Source organism: Schistocerca nitens, chromosome 1 (assembly GCF_023898315.1).
Source record: "Schistocerca nitens isolate TAMUIC-IGC-003100 chromosome 1, iqSchNite1.1, whole genome shotgun sequence".
NCBI classification, from domain to species: Eukaryota; Metazoa; Arthropoda; class Insecta; order Orthoptera; family Acrididae; genus Schistocerca; species Schistocerca nitens.
In genome coordinates this window covers 456970144-456993558 of record NC_064614.1, presented here as the reverse complement: position 1 = coordinate 456993558, position 23415 = coordinate 456970144, and the positions used below count along the sequence as shown (strand labels likewise).

The 23415-nt window shown below is 41.5% G+C and overlaps 1 protein-coding gene and 1 pseudogene across 1 annotated transcript in view; both read right to left on the bottom strand.

The window, feature by feature from the left end:
• LOC126251760 (beta-1,3-glucan-binding protein-like) overlaps positions 1–23415 on the bottom strand; it is a 291287-nt gene that overhangs the window by 249166 nt on the left and 18706 nt on the right. The gene's annotated exons all lie outside the window — the stretch shown is intronic.
• On the bottom strand, positions 16551–16668 carry LOC126210967 (5S ribosomal RNA; annotated as a pseudogene).

Here is a 23415-nt window from a genome sequence, read left to right as displayed (position 1 = left end):
TACGAGGTAATAACTTGTTGTATACTGTGGATTATTTAATAATAGAGCGTCGTTCTCGAGTTTTTCTTGATCGTAGGATCAAGTACAGGAAAAACGGACCGAAAGTGAATTGTCATTACCAGTGTATTTAGCCCATACGCATTGTTAGTGACGCAGTTATAGAGATTTCTTTGTCCTAGCTGAACCATTTTGAGGACAGAAAATCCAACTGCTATCGTTCGTTATTCTAGTAATAAGTGACGAGTGACGTTCAATTAGAATTGTAGTGGGCACGAGTGAAGCCAACACCTTAAGTGGTTGGCTTTTGAAAATCTGATTTTAAGTTGAATTTGGCAGTGCTGGTGGCGCGTAGGTTTTATGTTGTGTTTTTATTATTATTATTATTTCTGTCTCGTTCAGTGTGGGGATTAGATTTGTGGTCACTCGCTCACATCATCTCTGATTCGTTGACATCAAAACCAAGTCCCGTATTATCATTTTCCTACTATTGTAAATAAAGAGAAATCCAATTATGAACTTTGAAAAGAAAAAGAAGATAATAAAGGTAGAAAGATTAGTGATCTGACGCCAACAAGTATAGCAAGCACGCTCAAGTCAGCGGTATAATATAAACAAATGAATAACGAGTCTTTAAAAAGGAAGCAGAGAAGTATTTTATCAAAGTTTAACGACCCAAAGTTACTATTTACGTAATGTCTTGAAAGTTAACATTGGAATTACAGTTTAAAAATTGGCAATTATAAACCAATACGCAAAGATATCCTTACGAAAGAAGTATGATTTAGTACAAAATACTATATTTGAACTTTATTAGCAGAGGTATCGCTAATCAGAAGATGTAAATAACCGTTGTTTGTTTCCATAGTAACCAATACACTTTTGGCCTGAGACGACAGCTGTTTTATAAAAATAATTAACTGCAGAACATTTTACACATTTTGGAATGCGTAAGTTCTGTAATAAGAAGTAGAATTAATTAACTAAGTAATATAATGGCAATTCCAACGTTGTTATTATTTGAGTACCAAGTTAAGTGGTGTCAATATTACGTGGTAGAGTACGACCGTCCCGTACAACTTTCATTAATAATAGTTTGTACGGTACTCACGTTTTTGGTGTGTTGATAATCTCTATAATTATGTATGAGCTTAACTCAGAAATATCCATGGGATCGTTATAATATTATAGTGTTGGAAAGCTTACTTACCAATTCGATCAGGTACACGAGTGCTGATTATTTTCTGAACTGCTTATACAGTGTTTTCAAGAACCTGTTATCGTCTGAGACGTTAGACTGAGATCTGTTGCTCTTCTCCACGAATTATTAGCAATTTGTTGTTCTTCTTGTACTGGGTTGGGGTGACGCCTAAACGTTTTATCAGAACTAGATACGTTGACACTCGTTGGCAGCAATTCCGGAACAGTGTTACTTCCGTAGTGTACACTATCTGATAAAAAGTAGCCGAACACCTGTTAGAGGACATTGATATGGGGTGTGACTATCCTTCTATCCTTCGCGTTTACCGCGGGTTGAAGTCTGCAAGGGACACTTCCAATGTGGAATAGCAGCCCGTTCTTCCTCAAGAACGGAAACCAGAGATGGTAATGATGTTCGACGCTGGGTCTGTAGAGAAGTCGACGTTCTAACTCATTCCAGTGGTGTTCCACTGAGGTCAGGTCTGGCACGTAACGTTCTACAGGCATTCGTCAAACCCAAACTCTTCCACCCGTTGCCACAGGGTATAGCACGATGCATCACTCCAAATCACTCGAGTCCTGTCATCCACTGTTCAAATGGCTCTGAGCACTATGGGAGTTAACATGTGTGGTCATAAGTCCCCTAGAACTTAGAACTACTTAAACCTAACTAACCTAAGGACATCACACACATCCATGCCCGAGGCAGGATTCGAATCTGCGACCCTAGCAGCAGCGCGGTTTCGGACTGAAGCGCCTACAACCGCTCGGCCACGACGGCCGGCTGTCATCCACTATCCAGTGGCGCCGAACTCCTGTCCGACCCATACTGCTGTTACTGCCTCTCTATTGACAGCATTCACCATCTCGTTTTATACCGGCGGGTCCGCCTCTCGTCATGTCTGGAGCTCAGTTCCGCTTTTCATAGGGGTGTCCGGATACTTTTGGTCAGATAGTGTAAATGGTGAAAGGCCCACTGATAAAATTCCGAGAGGGATGTTCCAAAAGGAATAAAGAAAATAACGTTTGTCCCTCATTAAAAAAATCGCAATTGTCGTGATCTAATTTGGTGGATCTGTGACAGCCGCCGGCGGTTCTAGGTGCTTCAGTCTGGAACGGCGTGACCGCTACGGTCGCAGGTTCGAATCCTGCCTCGGGCATGGATGTTTGTGATATCCTTAGGTTAGTTAGGTTTAAGTAGTTCTAAGTTCTAGGTGACTGATGACCACAGATGTTAAGTCCCTTAGTGCTCAGAGCCATTTGAACCATTTTTTTTTTTTTACAGTTAGCCGCTGTTGACTGTAATAATTCATCATCATAGGCAGTGTCTTGTTACGAAAGTATCGCATCAGGTCGTCATTTAGTGCTTATTGTGGCCAGTTGAGTCGATTTTTAATGATCACGGTGAGCACCAGATGAGGACTTGGTGGGTATCTTTCCTAGCGATGTAGTGCTGATGATGACTCATTAGAATTGAAACCAGTTCTATCAAGCACCGAATTCACTCAAGACAATAGTAAATAATTTAAAAATAGTTCGCGTGCTCCGAAATGACAAAGTCAAATTCTTTGCCACAATTATTCTCCTTTGACACCAATCCCGAATGGCACAGTAATGCAGGGAAAAGAGTTAGTACGCCATGCACCCTCCACCAGTCGCCGCCTGATGGATTACGGTGCACAGAAGCAGCAATGGGTAAACAGACGCGTATGCAACGCCGCAGTGGGTGGACGCCCAGTCACGTGCGGCTGCAGCTTTGTCCGGTACAGGCTAAACCGCGAGACGAGGCAGGCAGGCAGCCAGCCAGCCTTGGTGCGGGCAGCGAGGCACAGGCGGTGCGGGCCACGCCGCTCTGGCCGCCAAGGTTAGGGACGGCGCGGCCGTGGCTGTCATTAAGGCGGATGCCGACTGTGCCGGTAGCCGAACCTCCCCGCTGCATCCTGCACTCGCCGTCTGCACCAGCACCCGTGTAAGCTACTGCTGCGTCGAAGTTAGCTTCCACGTACGAGGGGGTTTTGATAGATCTGATAGATTCCATGATGAATAGAACATTTTTGTTGCGCTTTCATGGCTGGGAAGCTTGATTATTCCAGGGATCGCATAAAGAATTTCAACAATAGACAGCGTACAGTTCATTGTTGACAGTCGTTGGACAGTGTGTCGACTGCGAGTGAAAATGGAGAAAACAGAGTTTCGTGCTGATACACTACTGGCCGTTAAAATTGCTACACCAAGAAGAAATGCAGATGATAAACGGGCATTCATTGGACAAATATCTTATACTAGAACTAACACGTGATTACATTTTCACGGATTTGGGTGCATAGATCCTGAGAAATCAGTACCCATAACAACCACCTCTGGCCGTAATAACGGCCTTCACACGCCTGGGCATTGAGTCAAACACAGCTTGGATGGCGTGTACAGATACAGCTGCCCATGCAGCTTCAACACGATACCACAGTTCATCAAAAGTAGTGACTGGCGTATTGTGACGAACCAGTTTTCAATTCGTGAGAGATCTAGAGAATGTGCTGGCCAGGGCAGCTGTCGAACATTTTCTGTATCCAGAAAGGCCCGTACAGGACCTGCAACATGCGGTCGTCCATTATCCTGCTGAAATGTGTGGTTTCGCAGGGACCGAATGAAGGGTAGAGCCACGGGTCGTAACACATCTGAAATGTTACGTCCACTGTTCAAAGTGCCGACAATGCGAGCAAGAGGTGACCGAAACGTGTAACCAATGGCACCCCATACCATCACGCCGGGTGATACGCCAGTATGGCGATGACGTATACACGCTTCCAATGTGCGTTCACCGCGATGTCGCCAAACACGGATGCAACCATAATGATGCTGTAAACAGAACCTGGATTCATCAGAAAAAATGAATTTTTGCCAGTCGTTCACCCAGGTTCGTCGTTGAGTACACCATCGCAGGCGCTCCTTCAAATGGCTCTGAGCACTATGGGACTTAACGTCTGAGGTCATCAATCCCCTAGAACTTAGAACTACTTAAACCTAACTAACCTAAGGACATCACACACATCCATGCCCGAGGCAGGATTCGAATCTGCGACCGTAGCGGTCACGCGGTTCCAAACTGAAGCGCTTAGAACCGCACGGCCACAACGGCCGGCGCAGGCGCTCCTGTCTGTGATGCAGCGTCAAGGGTAACCGTAGCCATGGTCTCCGAGCTGATGGTCCATGCTGCTGCAGACGTTGTCGAACTGTTGGTGCAGATGGTTGTTGTCTTGCAAACGTCCCCATCTCTTGACTCAGGGATCGAGACGTGGCTGCACGATCCGTTACAGCCATGCGGATAAGACGCCTGTCATCTCGACTGCTAGTGATACGAAGCCGTTGGGATCCAGCACGGCGTTCCGTATTACCCTCCTGAACCCACCGATTCCGTATTCTGCTAGCTGTCATTGGATCTCGACCAACGCGAGCAGCAACGTTGCGATACTATAAACCGCAATCGCGATAGGCTACAATCCGACTTTTATCAAAGTCGGAAACGTGATGGTACGCATTTCTCCTCCTTACACGAGGCATAACAACAACGTTTCACAAGGCAACGCCGGTAAACTGCTGTTTGTGTATGAGAAATCGGTTGGAAACTTTCCTCATGGCAGCACGTTGTAGGTGTCGCCACCGGCGCCAACCTTGTGTTAACGCTCTGAAAAGCTAATCAGTTGCATATCACAGCATCTTCTTCCTGTCGGTTAAATTTCGCGTCTGTAGCACGTCATCTTCGTGGTGTAGCAATTTTAATGGCCAGTAGTGTATTAAACGTTTCCATTTGAACTGTTGGACTGTCGTCAAATAAAAACAGAATTGCATGAAGATCACGTGGAGTCGGCAGCATCATTGAAGACTATTTACTTTTAGATTAATGAATTTATTCGTGTTCGGAAAAGTACAGAGGAGGTAACTGCAAAGGAAACCATCTACAAAATGCATGATATGGTAATGCAAGACCGACAAATAAAATTCATGAGATTCCTGAGGCTGTAGCCATCTAAACTGAGCGAGTGCAAAATATCATGCACGGTGAACTGGCTACGAAGAAGCTGTGTGCAGTGCCGGTACCCTGACTTACGCCAAGCGCATCCGGCACATCATTTCAACACAATGTCTGCTGATGTTCAATCGCAACCCGCGAGTCCTTTGGCGCCGATATGTGACTGTTCGTGAGACCTGGATCCATCATCACTCGCCAGAGTTAAAACGGCTCTGCAGTGAAGAAGGCAAAGACCATTTTGTCAGCTGGTAAGGTGATGGCCACAATTTTTTTTTAGGATTCCCATGGGATTATCCTCATAGATTACTTGGAAAAGGAACTCTATTATGCTTCTAGTTGGATCGTTTGAAACTTGCATTGGCTGAAAAAAGACCAAGGTTGGCACCCAAGAATGTGCTCTTCCACCAGGATAATGCACCACCCAACATATCAGCGATACCAATGGCGAACGTGCATGAACTGGGCTTTGGATTAGTTGCTCATCCCCCCTATTCACCATACTTAGTTCCAAGTGACTTCCTCCTGTTCCGTAACTTGCTACTTTGGCTTGCTCCGAAGAAATTTTCATCAAATGAGGAAGTGATGGTTGCAGTCAACGAGTATTTTGCAGAGTTTAACACAACCTGTTTTTTCCCATGAGATGAGAAAACTGCAGAATCGTTTGGCCAAGTGTATATCCCTCAAAGAAGACTATGTCGAGAAGTTCGGTGACTTGCTTACGGCCGGTCGGCGACCACGCTGCTGCTGAGGTCGCAGGTTCGAATCCTGCCTCGGGCATGGATGTGTGTGATGTCCTTAGGTTAGTTAGGTTTAAGTAGTTCTAAGTCTAGGGGACTGATGACCTCAGATGTTAAGCCCCATAGTGCTTAGAGGTATCTGAACTATTTGAACTTGCTTACGAAACAAATACTTTTTCATACATTTTTACCAGATCTATCAAACTACCCTCGTGGTCTATTCCAATAATCTTTTTCACCACCCTCATGAATTATCTATTTTCCATAGAATATCGCTGTTTACACTTGTGCAATGTACGTAAAAGTATTCTTCACTATCGGTGCAGATCAGTAGAACAAGGAACATGGGCGAGTTTCACGTGAGCTCCCGAGGCTCACCACACAGCGTCCATGGAGACGAGAGCTTAAGTCTTGGTGTTGACTTAGTATTTTTAAAATGTGACTAGGCCTATTCAGGCTGTTTTAGTTTCATTTCTAGACCATGCCCTCTTAGACAAATTATAGATTCAGGTATATCTTCTGAAGAAGGCTCAGTTATTTGGTCTGAAACCTAGGTAAAGGTTGGTTTCATTACCGTAATCGAGGCTGATAGTTTCTATATATATTAGATTATTACGATTGCTGACTGGGCTGCAATGTTTAAAGTACAAAAATTCATGATTTTATTAATATTTCTCTGGTGTACCACACACAAACTTGTGTTTTCCTTTTCAATCACGTACATAAAAATTTTGACCAAGTTTATAAATTTTCAACTATGTTCATGGCAAATATTCTAAAATCTATCTATTTCTTGGCGAGTTTTCTTCGCGTGTAATGTACAGTAATATCAGAAAGCCCTGTCACTCCCCTCTTTTTTTTTGGTCAGGATGTATATTTATACTCTGTATGTCTTTTCTTTCTTTTCAGATGGCGGGCTCAAGTACCAACAGTGTGGAAGAACGTATTCTGGCAAGTGGATGGGCTATTGAACGTGAACGTGAACACACTTGGAAAACCATAAGAGATGTGCAACGGGGTTTTGCAGGACGATTCCATAAAGAAGCTCCGTCAAAGCGAACCACACTGCGGTGGCAACAGAAACTCTTCAGAACCGGATCCATTTTGGATGGAAAGAGAACAGGTCGACCATCAACATGACGACAAACATTTGCAGCAGTGGTGGATTCTATGACCAGATCTCCCATAAAATCATTGCGGAAAAGATCAGCTGAGCTTGGAATTCCAAAAACGACTATGCTGACACACTTGAAAAAGGATTTTGAATTAAAATCTTTTAGGCCAACATTCGTAAATGCGTTGAGTGATGAGGACATGCGGCGAAGGCATAAAGTTTGTTCAAGATTACTCGATGTCATCTTGTGTACTAATAAACCGTATTTAGTCCTCTATTATTGGGTTACTACTGGTTTCGTGGCACTAAAAGCCACCTCCAGATGAACATGTAACTAAAACATTAGACCGGAAAAGCTAGGAACTTTGTACCCAACAAGGTTGTCTTTATTACTTGATGTGTTTGTGACGCTCCCTTAGTGGGGCAGTTTATCGATCTTGTCGGAATAGGGGCATTTTTTTCTGGAGCAAGGAAAACACACATTGTTATGAAGAGTAAGAGAATAATTCACCCAATGTTATGGTCTGACTGCAATGACCAGTAGGCATCTCATAAGGTCGTATTTGCTTGTCGGTGCAGTGAATGAACTTTCTTACTAGAAAATCTTGAGTGGATGATTTATTCAAGAGCTCCAGATATTGAATATTCTTGGTGAGAGTTGGCTTCAACAAGATGGAGCTCCTGCCCAGTAGCTGCCCGTGTTCGAGAATTCTTGGATGAAGTGTTACCCCACACGTGGACAGGCAGAGGAAAAGTGCATCTCTGACATTATGCGACAGTTCCCTGTGGGGAATAATTAAACAGCACGGCAAGTGACGAACTGAAACAAGCTCTTAGGTAGGCAGTCAAGAACCACAAGGACATGGCGCCGCATCATTTTGTGCCACAACCATGATGGTGCCCATACTGATGTTCTGGGTCACTAAATAAGTCGAAACGCGAAGTATCCGCTGTGACACGTTCGAAATAAATAAATAAATACGCATCATGACCAAAAAAGAGAAAAGTGACAGGACTTTCGAATCAAACTTTACAACTTACCCGCTTTCTCTTTAACACGTCAATATAGAATGAACATGATTTTTCGTATTTCTGTGTCACTTTTTCCGATGGAAAGTCAAATTATTTGTAAATCATAAAATTAAAAATGTCCATTATGAAACTAAAAAAAAAAAAACAGAAATTTTATGTTTTATATTTTTTTACTCATTATCTCAACAAACACTGTTTTTGTCTTGTTTCACAAATTTTATTATGGTTACTGCACAACCTAGGTTTCGGGTCAAAAGCCCATTTTCAAGTACATGACTGATACTTGAAAATGGGCTTATAACTCGAAACCTAGGCTGTGCAGTAACCATAATAAAATTTGTTAAGTAAGGCAAAAAAACAGTATTTGTTTAGATAATTTACTATGTTTCACCAAGAATCCACAGTTGATTCAATTAAAATGGCTTTTTACTCATTTTAATAGATAGCAGATTTTTATGAAGCCAACACAATCCAACAAGCCTAGTCCTTCATAATTCAAAAGAATCTTTTAAAATTTCAGACATTACTTTAAACAGAAAGAAATTGTTCCTTCTTTTAATATTTAGCATTGGAGTAAAATTTATATATTTATTTCTGTTACAGAGAAACCTCTCTGTAGCATATATTTTAAAAGTAAAGCAACTACTAGAGTTTATATTTTTGGAAGTCTTACCGCAAGAGTCCAAGGAAAGAAAAGTCAAGTTTGACGGATGGGTAGGGTGTGGGGGGTATGTGGAAGGGGCAGACGAGGGAGGGCGCCAAATTCTAAGTGTCGCTTGTGTGAAAAAAATGATCTCGATCCGGCCCTGAGTAAAGCGCACTAAGTCTCCAAATATGAACGGGATAATAATCTTGTGAGTCCAATCAGTCAATATGTGTCGAAGGATCAATAGAAGCTTAAACCGAGCGCGCATTTTCAATTTAGGGTTCTCGAAACGGGAAGTTTCCTGCCGGAGTGATCTATATGAAGTCGATCATTCAACTGCTAACGCTAGACCTGGAATATAACGATCCATATGAATTCGATCATTCAACTGCTAACGCGAGACCTAGAATACATGAAGAATTACTTCATAGTGGTTACTCGCGTCCGACAAAACAAGTCCGTTGAACTGCTGGCTCGTAGGTACGTTGAAGAGAGTGCAGAGGAACATCGCGTTGCCTCCAAACAGGCTTTGTCGACCCAGACAATATGCAATAGTCTCCATGCCGTCAGTCTGGGGTGTCCACCACAAACAGCAAAATACGTCTACGTCCTGCCCGCACAGTTGCGTGTGAATAAGGGGACCTCGAATGAAACTTGAATCAATTGCGCCGGGTTCACGGACGAGTATAGCACTTGTCTGACTTCAGATGGTCGTCGCAGAAGAGTGTGGAGTAGGTCAGGTGCCAATTACCGTCTCAGGAAGCATTCCCACGGGTTCAGTGGGAAGTGGGTTAGTCACGTTTCGGGCCGCTATCGCATACGGATGTCGGGCGCTCTCAGCGCTATCGAGCGCAATTTGAGGGCTCCGCAGTATCGGGACAGAATCCCCCAACACATCGTCCAGCCCTACAGTCAACAATACGGCGATGGGTTCGACTTTCAAGACGATTAAGCACTAGCACGTAACGCCCACCTGATGCAAATATTTTTTTCCTGGAGGAGGCAGGAAAGAACCTAATAGGATGGCCTGAGGTAACTGTTGTCTTGGACCCAGTCTAGCATGCTTGGAACCAGTTGAAATTTCCACTGCGTCATCACTGTGAGTGGGGTAGGCCTAAGCAGCACAGACTCGGCCAACTTGTGCACACCCTCCTGAGGTTGGTCGTTTATTTATTTATTTGTTTATTTACACGTCAAGTTCCGTAGGACCAAACTGAGAAGCAAATCTCCAGCGTCACGGAACGTGTCAGTACATGAAATTACAACATAAAAGTAATAACAGATAACAATAAAATGTTTATGAACCCGAAAAAAGTTAGTCCTTAAGTTTAAGTAAACGCAATCAACAATACAACAAGAATCAGCTTTACTTTTCAAGGAACTGCTCGACAGATTTGAAGGAGTGACCCATGATGAAACTCTTCAGTTTAGTTTTTAAAGCGCGTGGATTACTGCTAAGATTTCTGAATTCGAGCGGTAGCTCACTGAAAATGTCTGCACACCTTTCTGCACAAGAGTTAAGGAAGTCCGATCCAAATGCAGGTTTGATTTCTGCTGAATATTAACTGAGTGAAAGTTGCTTATTCTTGGGACTAAGCTAATATTGTTAACAAAAAATGAAGTGTGGAATATGTATAGTGAGAGGCCATTGTCAAAATACCCAGACTCGTTAAGGGGTCGACAAGAGGTTCGTGAACTTACACCACTTATTGCCCGAACTGCCCGTTTCTGAACCAAAAATATCCCTTTACAAGGGGACGAGTTACCCCAAAATATAATACCATATGAAATACGCAAATGAAAATAAGCAAAGTAGACTAATTTTCGTGTCGAACAATCACTCATTTCAGATACCTTCCGAATAGTAAAAATGGCAACATTAAGTCTTTGACCAAGATCCTGAACGTGGGCTTTCCACGACAGTTTACTATCTATCTGAACACCTAGAAATTTGAACTGAACTGTTCAGTTTCAATAATCAATGCCCATTCTGTGAAATTAAAACGTCAGGTCTGTTGAATTGTGTGTTAGAAACTGTAAAAACTGAGTCTCACTGTGATTTAGCGTTAGTTTATTTTCTACAAGCCATAAACTTAGGTCATGAATCACACTACTTGAAACCGAGCCAATGTTGCACACAACATCCTTTACTACCAAGCTAGTGTCATCATCAAACAGAAATATTTTACAGTTACTCGTAATACTAGAGGGCATATCATTTATATAAGTAAGGAACAGGAGTGGCCCCAACACTGATCCCTGAGGCATTGAGGTGCAGGCCATGCCTAGTGAAACCCGATTTACTGATAGACCTAGCTGGCATCACTCAAATGTGACCCATGCCCTTTGCTATCAGCGCCCTCTCCAGCCAGATGTTAACGCCCCTAACAGCCGCATCAAAATGAGGCTAGTCATGACGCTGAAACAGATTGCACGAAATGCACATTAGTGCCACCAGTTTGAGTAGCTATCTTTACGAGGTCACCATCTACATCATATTCCTCGTCACTATCAAGACTGTTCCCTGCTCCACCCACAATCACTAACTGATCCCCCTTCGTAAAATTCCTACATAACTCCCCCATGCTGTCAGTCACATGAGCCAACCCTGCACTAAGCTACACAATGCTGGTGACTGGTACTCACTCCCCAACACTTCCTGCAGCTGCTGGTCCACGCCTCTATCGTGCGAACTACCTAACAGTTTCCAGTTGAAGGGGTGAAGCAACGCTGTATTAAATGTTATCCAGCATAGGGATGGTCGTTATCGATGAAACAACCGGTTTTCGGTTATATCGATTTTTTCCACGCAACTTCAACCTGACTGTTAGTTACATGTTTCATAGACCATTTGAAGAACGATTCTTTTATTGAAATGACGTGGAACGAGTGAGTTTATATGACATATACATGATTACTGTTAACATTAATGAACACATTATCATTTTATTCCTGCTCATGCAACAACATTAAAAACAAGGTTTTTTCTATACGCTGGCTACCAGTTCTAAGGAGAGATCCGTCAATGGAATAGGAGTTGTCCAGGAGAAATGATTTTTGATCAGTTTTGAAACTTTCTACGCCACCTGTCAGACATTTTATGTTACTGGACAAATGATCAAAATTTTTTATTGCTGCATACTGAACTCCTGACTCAGCCTCTGACAGCTTTAGCAGTGCGTAATAAAAGTCGGTTTCTGAAATAACCAATTATCGGTTTTTTATTCCTATTATTTCCTGTAATAAACGTAGAAAGCGAACGAAGACTGAAAAAATTGACTCTCTCAGTTTCAAGATAAGTAAAATCGAAATATTAAATTAAATAGGCAAATAAAAGAAAATTAAGTCCGTCCACCTTTTGCTGCTTTTGTCGAAAAGTGATAAGTGGTTGAAAGCTGCAAAAAAATTAACAGTATTCTCCCACTGATTCTAATTCTTTTTGAAACTCTGCATAAAAATCATGTTGTAATCGGTGATCATACCACCATTAGGGCATTACGAATGATCTGTGCTTGAGGGTGAAAACCGAGGCTGAAGAACTCTGTTTTTCGCGTTACTTTGTCCACTTTCAAGGACTACAGGAAGGTAAAGGCACAGTATGTGGACACAGACCGCAGATCAGCTACCAGAATGTGATTTTCAATCTGCAGCGGAGTATGCGCTGATATGAAACTTCCTGGCAGATTAAAACTGTGTGCCCGACCGAGACTCGAACTCGGGACCTTTGCCTTTCGCGGGCAAGTGCTCTACCATCTGAGCTACCGAAGCACGACTCACGCCCGGTACTCACAGCTTTACTTCTGCCAGTATCTCGTCTCCTACCTTCCAAACTTTACAGAAGCTCTCCTGCGAACCTTGCAGAACTAGCACTCCTGAAGGAACGGATACTGCGGAGACATGGCTTAGCCACAGCCTGGGGGATGTTTCCAGAATGAGATTTTCACTCTGCAGCGGAAAGGCAAAGGTCCCGAGTTCGAGTCTCGGTCGGGCATACAGTTTTAATCTGCCAGGAAGTTTCAGCAGATCAGCTAGTTTCTATTTTTATTGTATACTATCAGTGAACTGTTGTTAAATTTTTGATTTATTAGTGTTATCATAGTTTACTTCCTCTTTTATTATATCATAGAAATGGAAGACAATTCCCTGATCTCTTAAAGCAAGTGCAGTATTGTACTTCGCTATACGTCACTTCATAAAAACATTTCCAGACTATGGTTAGTGTCATTTTTCAATGTATGGTAAAAGTTTTCGAAAGACTTCTGTCCACCAAAAATCTCTTGAATACAGCTCCGTTGCAATTACTTTTAACGTTCTTTCGTCGCCCAACGTTTTAGATACTTAATACGCTATTCAGAGGGATGTATTAACAGAATTTAAGGCTTTTTTATTCTTAAACTTCTAAGGTCAGTCGACGACGTGATCGGTAGATTGGCTGCAATTAGTTTTGTAGGGAAATCACAGAGCATGACTTTGGACTAGTATTTGATGCCGGAACTTCCAGTTACGAGGTAAATGTTATATTGTGCCTTGAAGGCTCTAGTTATTAGTGATCAGTATTTGAGCTGGACGTAAAGCGACTCAGGTAAGTGAAAGCAGCACTAATTCAAATACGCTATTATCGTATTACAGTGATAACGTAAGACATGAGGTCCAACGTAAAATGAACACCTTTCATAACAAAACTATTTTTTTAAGATCCGAAGATGACAGAAAAGTATGCCGAAACCGGTTGTTTTAAATAAAGAAATATTAATGCGATACAGGCTGCTGAATGTTTTTAGAACATTAAATATGCAGCACAACTGCAAACCAAAGCAAACCTTGGACAATTCAGTGTAAGCGTATGGAACTATTCTAAGTAGAAATTTTGAACATGGCCGATAATGCAGCAACCGTAGACGAAATTTATAATATTACTTTAAAATACAGCTCTTACCTGTGCACTTACCTGTGCAACCGAAGAACTGTATTTTCAAGTAATATTATATATTCTAAGTAGATCACGCTTCACCATTTAAGCAACTGTGTTCCAACCTCTCAGAAAATTAACCGTAAAAACTGTATTGTAAAAACAAACTCGTTGTCTGACTATTAAATCATCTTTACACAATTTATCTTTTAATATAAATTTTACTCTGCCAAGTGATTAATTACTGAAAATGGTAAGGAAGTGGTAAAATCTGTAACTTCTGAGTGCAAGCCATCTGAACTGATAACTACTTATTCTCAACTGAACAATGAACCGAACTAACCCAAACCAATAAAGATAGATTCCACTAAAACCTTCCGTTGTTCAAACACACAATTACGCACAAGTAAGCAAACCAGCAACCACTGTACCTGGACGTCTTCACTTCCGAAATTACTCTTTACCAAATAATATTTCAGAATTTATCATCCTCTGTAATTTTCTCTCTGTGCTCTGTAAGTTATTTCTATCTGCTCTGTAGAACAGCCAACACACGATTCTCTCAAAAGAATGCCGTCGCAACAGCAGTAATACTGACAACCAAAGATCACAGTGCTTGTAGTCAGAATCTCTGTGGCGTAACATGTCGACTATCGAAGACTTACCGTTCCAAATATGTTTAGCGTACAAATATGAAATGTGACACATCCAATGAAAATATAAAGCTCAAATCACTTTCACTGAATACCAAAAATTAATTAGAAAACTTACAACTGTAATTTGTTTATTTAAATCTTGCTTCTCAACATGACAGACAGATGAAAATGATGGAAGAACTGTCCACCTTTTAGGGACGGCTGAAAGACACGTCAGCATATTTCCATTTGAGCATTATTGGTAATTGCAATATACGAATTAGTTTGGCATCGTTTCACTTACTGTAGATATCTTTTGGTTCAGAGTTTCACTATCCGGTACAGAAGTTGTGCAGACATTTCCTTTCCGCATTAGCCGGTAGGAAAAGTTTAAAAAATGTGTGTAAAATCTTATGGAACTTAACTGCTAAGGTCATTAGTCCCAAAGCTTACACACTACTTAACCTAAATTATCCTAAGAACAAACACACACACCCATGCCCGAGGGAGTACTCGAACCTCCCCCGGGACCAGCCGCACAGTCCATGACTGCAGCGCCTGAGACCGCTCGGCTAATCCCACGCGGCGAAAAAGTTTAAATTAATTGCAGAGTAGAGGTGTGATTAAGCGTCGCAGACTCTATTATCAGGATAGTGAAGCGTGAAGCGTCACCTGCTCCATTTCTTTTGAAGTGAAAATTTTTTCAAGTCAGCCAACGGAAGAGAGCGACAAGAGGCAATAGAGGCAATGTTAGGGCACGGAGAGATCTGGTTTTAACCCCAGCCAGACTTAGATTTTTGTGAATTCCTTAAATAGCCGGCCGAAGTGGCCGTGCGGTTAAAGGCGCTGCAGTCTGGAACCGCAAGACCGCTACGGTCGCAGGTTCGAATCCTGCCTCGGGCATGGATGTTTGTGATGTCCTTAGGTTAGTTAGGTTTAACTAGTTCTAAGTTCTAGGGGACTAATGACCTCAGAAGTTGAGTCCCATAGTGCTCAGAGCCATTTGAACCATTTTTGAATTCCTTAAATCACTTCGGGCATCGGTTAGGAAATGGGATTTTAGTTGCGGGACGTCTGCCTGGGAAATTATACTCATGTTAAATGAATTGAGGGTTAAGAAATTGGCATTAAAAATAACACCGCGAAATGGACAGTAAATGAGAATATGACCCACGCCGGATAAGAATTAAATCAAAGAATTATATAAATTTGTGTAAACCTGTTGAACGCGATACAGAAACGACACGGAAATGCTTACGTCAGTTTAAGAATATCTCGCCACTTACTTTTCGAAATTAACGTTACACGAATGTTTAGCGGTAAGTGGAATAGGTGAATTGGAAGAAAAGAAACTACGACAGAAGAGAATCGGAAAGATATAGTTAACGAAATGTGGAAACGATTATTAGTGACTGAGTTCACTCGTCAAAGATACGAAGATGATTACTGAGCTGCAATCGTTCCAGAGCTGTTCTTTCTTGGGAACTTTAAAAACATTTTAACGGTTGTTCATGAATTGTTCTGCTGTTCCTGTAGAGATGCTATATGTCTTCTGCAACGATGTGGGCATCAAAGCCTGCCCAAGACTGTACCTGTAAATGCAAAAGCGAGCGAGGTGGCGCGCTTATTAAGATACTCGTGCTCATATTACACAGATGAGGGTTCAAACAGTCATGCAGCTCTCTTGGTTTAGGCTCTTCTTCTTCCTTTTTTTTTTTTTTTTTTTTTTTTTAATAACGCAAGAATGGTGTCGGCATGCTTTCAGCAAGAAGGCAGCAATTTCATGCCCCATCCGTCTCAAACAGAGCTAGAACTCCATTGTTAGTGAATTCGGTGTCAACGAGATACAGACTTCAAGTTTTCCTCCCACTTCCTCTCTGCCTTCCCTTTACTCGAGGAAAGTAAACTGCTCAATAAAAATTTTGCAGCACCTGCATAACTGCGAACATGTGTGCTTCAACTGAAGGGAACAATGAACGAAAACACGGGTCTTACTAAAGTAGAAAACTTACTCTGCTATGAAGTAAAAACTAAATTAAAACAAACTCCTACCGAACAGACCATGAAGGCGCTACGGTACCGACTGGCCGCCGTGTCATCTTCAGCCCACAGGCGTCACTGGATGCGGATATGGAGGGGCATGTGGTCAGTACACCCTTCTCCCGGCCGTATGTCAGTTTACGAGACCGGAGCTGCTACTTCTCAATCAAGTAGCTCCTCAGTTTGCCTCACAAGGGCTGAGTGCACACCGCTTGCCAACAGCGCTCGGCCGACTGGACGGTGACCCATCCAAGTGCGGGCCCAGCCCGACAGCGCTTAACTTCAGTGATCTGACGGGAACTGGTGTTATCACTGTGGCAAGGCCGTTGGCCGAAGTAAAAACAAAACAATAATCGAAATAAAGGCAGTACTTCTAAAGTGCATATCTTTGCACTTCTTTGAGATCAAAATCTGTTGCTAGATTAGGAATGGGAAAAACTGTTCGGTTAAAACCGATACCGGTATTTTAGTTCTGAATAACCGGTATTTGTCGGCATTTATTTGGTCTCTGTTAAAACAGGTGTTTCCTTTATTATTTACTAACAACCAACTGAAAACAGAAATATCAATTAACCAACAGCGGCAGTGCTAAAATATTTCATTTTTAAATATACCTTTATTTTAAAAAAAGAGTAATTATTGCTCGTAAAATATGCATTGGTTTGAATTACAGCTTTATTTTAGAAAATGAAAAAGGCAATCACAACGAATTTGTTTTAACAATACAGTTTTTAACGGTCAATTTTCTGAGAGAGTGGAACACAGTTGCTTAAAAGGTGAAGCGTGGTCTACTTAGAATAGTTCCATACGCTTACACTGAACTGTCCGAGGTTTGCTTTGGTTTGCAGTTGTGCTGCATATTTAATGTTCTAAAAACATTCAGCAGCCTGTATTGTATAAATATTTCTTTATTTAAAACAAACGGTTTCGACATACTTTGCTATCATCTTCAGATCTTAAAAAATAGTTTTGTTCTGAAACGTGTTCATTTTACATTGGACCTCATGCATTATGTTATCACTGTAATACGATAATAGTGTATTTGAATTAGTGCTGCTTTCACTTACCTGAGTCGCTTTAGGTCCAGCTCAAATACTGATCACTAATAACTAGAGCCTTCAAGGCACAATATAACATTTACCTCGTAACTGCAAGTTCCGGCATCAAATACTAGTCCAAAGTCATGCTCTGTGATTTCCTTACAAAACTAATTGCAGCCAATCTACCGATCACGTCGTCGACTGACCTTTGAAGTTTAAGAATAAAAAAGCCTTAAATTCTATTAATTCGTCCCTCTGCATAGCGTATTAAGTATCTAAAACGTTGGTCTACGAAAGGACATTAAAAAGAATTGAAATGGAGTTGTATTCAAGAGAATTTTCGTGGAAAGAAGTCTTTCGAAAACTTTTAACATACAAAGTGACGGTTAGTGCAATAGCTTGTTTGTTGTCCAGGACGAGCAAATTTGACCCTGGAAAGAGCTTTGGAGGGGATGAAGGAGCTGTGGCGAAGCAAAAGTAGAATGTGTAACACATATTATCGAAGAATCCGAGTAGCAAGTATGAAGGGGAGGAGATTAGCATGAGATAGGAAGAGTCAGAGGGAGGCAGCTCACCAGTGAAAAAGATGAATCACTTGAAAAGAGAAATTTCGTAATAAAGTAATATCTAGAGGTTCTTACCAATCTTGAATTCGAGCCAATTTCATGGTCTTGCACATTAATGACGCCGTTTCTCTGTTGAAATAACACCTCTTTGAATAAAGAGTAGTAAAGAGTACATTGTCGGACACGGAAACACAGCGTAATGTATTGGTAGTCCACTCTATTAGTTCTAAGCTCTGAACTACAGCGGCGGTACATTACCTACAGAAATGATGGATGACGATTTACGTATCTTACCCAGCAACAACAAAAATGAGTTGTTGAGATATCTTCAGGACTGCAATAACTTCATTACTTTTATTTAACTTCTCTGGATGTGAGAAGTCATTCAGTTGTGACAATTAACCGTTATCCCGCGAGCTATGCAATAAAATTTGTACTGTAAACTGCGGCCGGCCGAAGTGGCCGTGCGGTTAAAGGCGCTGCAGTCTGGAACCGCAAGACCGCTACGGTCGCAGGTTCGAATCCTGCCTCGGGCATGGATGTTTGTGATGTCCTTAGGTTAGTTAGGTTTAACTAGTTCTAAGTTCTAGGGGACTAATAACCTCAGCAGTTGAGTCCCATAGTGCTCAGAGCCATTTGAACCAGTTTTGTAAACTGCGGTCTACGTTGTTCACAATATTTCAGTACACCACAAACTTAGTTTAACTTGCGATATGAAAGTAGCGCAGAAAGTTTGCGATCGTTATGCGAATAACTGAGCATGTCCTTATCATCGCTTTAGGTCGTTAATAACGAGAATACCCTCCTCATTAAAAAGTTGCTATTAACGCGTTAACCGACTGCCAATTATAAAAACAATAGCGGCTAAAATTCGCGGCAGTCGCAAATCAAAAGCAATTACCCAGGAGAACGACGACAAAGCCGCGTTATGTGTGCCACGTTCGTGACAGACGATTAACATTAGCCACACTCGTGAAGTGAAAACTTGCCTCAGGCCTCCCGTTACGTAAGCGATTCTGATTCTGGGCGACCTACTCGCAGCGCTCCATGGCTCCTAATTTCATAGGACTATTATTGCGAAAATGCCGAATATGTATTCATGGCTAAGTGACAAAGTCTTTCAAAGGGCGACTGCGTTCCACACACGAGCCTTACCAATAGTGTTGAGAATAAAACATGGTAACGATGTATCGAAACATTTTATCGACGGCTTTTAAACGCTACTAAACTTTCCCTAACGATAACAGGCCGCTTTAGTGTCGGTCAATTAAGCTACTGAACGTGTATGAGGCACTGAATCGTACAATCGAGTAGCAAGGACTTCGATCATTCCGCTACAGAAACAGGTTCGACTATTACGAAACTCTCATCTTTGAACAAATGGTTGCCAAGGATACCACCAATGACGATAAAATCATAAAAATACAGTGAAGGTCAATCTAGTCTTCCTGTAAATATTGCGACAACAGTGTAGTTTTAGGAAAAACACTCTGAGCATATTAGGTTTTCAGCCATGCCAGTGTAGCACGAGTAGTCCAGAAATAGGGCATCCCGTATTCTCCCAGTACAGTACTCGTAGTCCGCCAACAAGATGTCCTGCATTCTTACACTTAAAAGGCTGTTGCACCATATATGGTGATTTAAATCGCTGTTTATCTCACAGAGAATCTAATGGTTTATCGGTACATTGCAAAAAATGTCCACATGAAACCAGAGTATTCATTTTCCACAAGTTTCCAGATTTTTAGGATTTTGTGCTCTGTCTGCAAAAACAGAACCCTTATAAGGGTTCTCCGTATGTCTGTCCGACTGTTAAGAAACGAGTAGATATATCAAGTTCAAATTTATGTCACATATTAAGACCCATGGTCCCTTGGCGGTGTAAAAAAATTGATGCTCCTAAGTCAGAGCAATCAAAAGGTTCGGTCATTTATGTCTCATATTTTGATACTCGTAAACTGAGTCATCAGAAACTATATTATACTACCCGTTGACCTGGAATCATAAAATTCGTCGAGGACAAGATTTCACAGTACAAATGAATCAAAAAATCTGAAACTTGTGCAATATTAATTATATCACATTTAAATTATCTTTTGCCATATGAGCATACATTGGATACGTCATCCGTCTATAGGATAATAGACGAATTTTACTGCACGCAAAGATAAAATTTACGTTGTAGTCATGTTTTAGTAAGTAAATTAAAAATGTTTTAGTAAATCTTCTGGCTCTACATATATCAATTGAAATCCCTTACTCGTTTCTTATTGTACTCTTATGTCCGGGCTAGTCTGAGGAACTACTGCAGAGATTTTGATACTCCCTTGGAATTCCTGGGACCAATATCCTGCCAGTATCGATATCGTTGAGATTCTCGATTCCCAGCATGGATGAACCGTATATATACATGCCGATTTTGTACAGAATCCTCAGTAAAAACCTCGCTTGTGCCAACCTCTTCATCTCAGAGTAGCACTTACAGTCAGCATCTTCAATTATTTGTCAGACATATTCCAGTTTCTGTCCTCCCCTTTAGGTTTTACCCTCTGCACCTCCCTCCTCGTTTACCTCAAGTACGATGAAAGTTATTCCTTGACGTCTTAACACATTTTCTGTAAACGCGTCTCTTCTTCTTGTCAATGTTTTCCACATATTCCTGTCCACGCCGATTCTCCACATTTGTTACTTTATCAGTCCACTTACTTTTTGCACCATCCTTTTCTAGCACGAACGCCCAAACACTTTGTCTTCTTTTCTTGTTTTCCAGTTTAATTACTGAGCATAAAACAAGGCATGTTCTTTTTAACAAAGCAACGTTTTTAGCATTAAACAAACACAACTGCATTTTAATACTAGTTTATTATTACATAAAGGCTATACTTTGATCTACTTTTAAACAGCTATTAAGTTATTTGTCATAACGAACAGCCACCTTCTAGATTCCATTCTCACAAAAATCGGCCGCCTGAATTGCAAGTCACTGCTGAACTGCCGTTTTGACTTCATCGTTGTTGTGGCACTGACAGAAAAAGTGAAGAAACTTACGAAAATCGATTAGATAAAGAGTATTAGATTATTTTCTTTAATTGTCGTATCAGCTATCTGCAAATATCTGTGATGATGGGACAGTCTCCCATTTGATACTTCATTACGGACGTTACTATGCTCGTCTTTAAATGTTGTACCCATCTTTCTAACTATACCATCGCTCTTAGTATTTTCTCCATAAATGACAGTATTTTCAATTTCGACTGGTTTCACATCTTTTGCACACAATAAACAAATTGCTGCCCTTATTTCAATCGTTTTTGTTTTTCATGTTGGTATTCCGGTTGCTATGGCTTTATTTACCGACTTTCATTTTTACTTGTGGTTCACTGTTGCTATTTGAGTTGACATATTGTCATTTTATCATCTGGAGATAGTAAGTGGAGGTGTGGGCGCCAGAAAATGGAGTGCCCAACGGAGAAATCGGTACATTTCCAACATCTTCTTCTGTTTCAGTTCAATAGACGGGTGACAGCACCGGAGGCAGCCAAAAACATTTGCACCGTGTAAGGGGATAGTGCCATTGGACACAGTACGGGAAGAAACAGGAGGATCGTTTTGATATGAGTGACTCTTCACGTTCAGGAAGATCTTAGGGGTTTAATGAAGATCGTTTGAACGCATTTATCCACAATGATCCACGTCAGTGTACTCGAGAACTGTGATCATTCCAAAATAGTGCGACATTTGAGTGCAATGGGGAAGATTCAAAAATAGGGTGTACAGGTAACGCATCCTCTAAGCCAAAATCACAAAAATCAAAGGGTATCCATATGCGCATCTCTGCATATTCATTATCAATTGGCTCATGAAGCAACACTGACCATTCCTAACCTGCGTTGTTACTGGTGACGAGAAATTATGTCTTTATGCTAACATAACGAAAAGAAATGGACGGTTAGCCCAAACAAAGCAGGAAGTCATAGCACAAAGGCCCGCCTGCATCCATAAATGATAATGTGATGCATCTGGTGGAATAGTGACGGTGTGGTGTACTACGAATTGCTCCGCGAGGTGTAACCATCACTGCTGACATGTACTGTCAACAACTGAGACGCCTTGTAGACACAGTTCAAAAACAAAGATCAGAAAGACTGAGTAAAGTGACGCTACTCCACGATAACGCCCCGCCGCAGTCTGCTAGACTGACAAAGCACTAAACAGGAGCTGGTTTGGGAAAGTCATTCCGCGTTCACCTGATCCACTTGAACATTACTTTGCGCCATCAGATTTTCCCTATTTCGTTCTCTGTCGAACAACCTCGAAGGTACTTCTCTTCTGGATGAAAATGCGCTCTGAAAATGGCTCGACGAGTCCTGTGCCTCCAAACGACGTGATTTCTGTAGTCGCGGACTCGGAAATGTTGCCAGCCTTTGTAAATTATGAAGGATAATTTATTATTGTGTCTGTTGTTTTTATTAAACTTATGGGAAAACGCACGAACTTATGCACCAACCCAATAACTATAAATTAACAAAAAAGGAAAACGCACGTTTCGTGTTAATTGCAGCGGAAAATTATTGATACAATAGTTTTCACTAGTGACGATGCTTAAAAGTATGTTCGTAACAAAATCAATCATTTATTTTCGATTATTTACTGTCTGTCACAGGAAAATGCAGGTAGAGATTCCTGAAGTGCTGTTGACATCTTGAACTCGTCTGAGCTCGTTTTCAGTGAACGACTTTCTAGTCAAAATCGGTATATATCTCATGTCACGCTCGTTCAAGCTCGAAAGTTGACAGATCTTCGACCTGCATGGAACTACATGAAAAACGGCAGTATTGTGTGCACTAGGGGGTGCCCTGGCAACATTCCAACACATGACGCACTTATATGAATACCGACCAACGGCTGTCTCTCTCTGTCTCTCTTTTTGTCTCGCGCGCGTGTGTGTGTGTGTGTGTGTGTGTGTGTGTGTGTGTGTGTGTGTGTGTGTGTGTGTCCGCGAGACGTATACAGACCGTTTGATTGCTTCACTTGGGAACAGAAAAAGCACATGGTTTCTCATACTCACTGATCAGTGAGATACAAGCATCAATTTGTAACAAAATTGGCATTACCGTATTTTTGCAATAGCAGATCAGTGTGGGACCAAAGTCAATGATATAACTTTTTCTTAAGTCTGACAATACATTATAGGGAAAAAATACAGTGAATATCTACGGATCATTGTGCTGTAGTCGCTGTCGTTTGAACGGTGCACCACCTAAAAGTTTACTCCACTCCCTAATCTCCATCGAGATTGGCGTAAACGTTGTCGCTTGCCGTGTCGGCCCTGATTTCCTTGGTGAGCAGCACGTTCTTCCGAGAACAGCACAAAATTTCTCAAGATCAATGCACTTTTTCTCCGTTATTTATAATCAGACTTAAAAAACAGATTTACATCACTGAATTTTGTCTCACACAGATCTGGCCTTC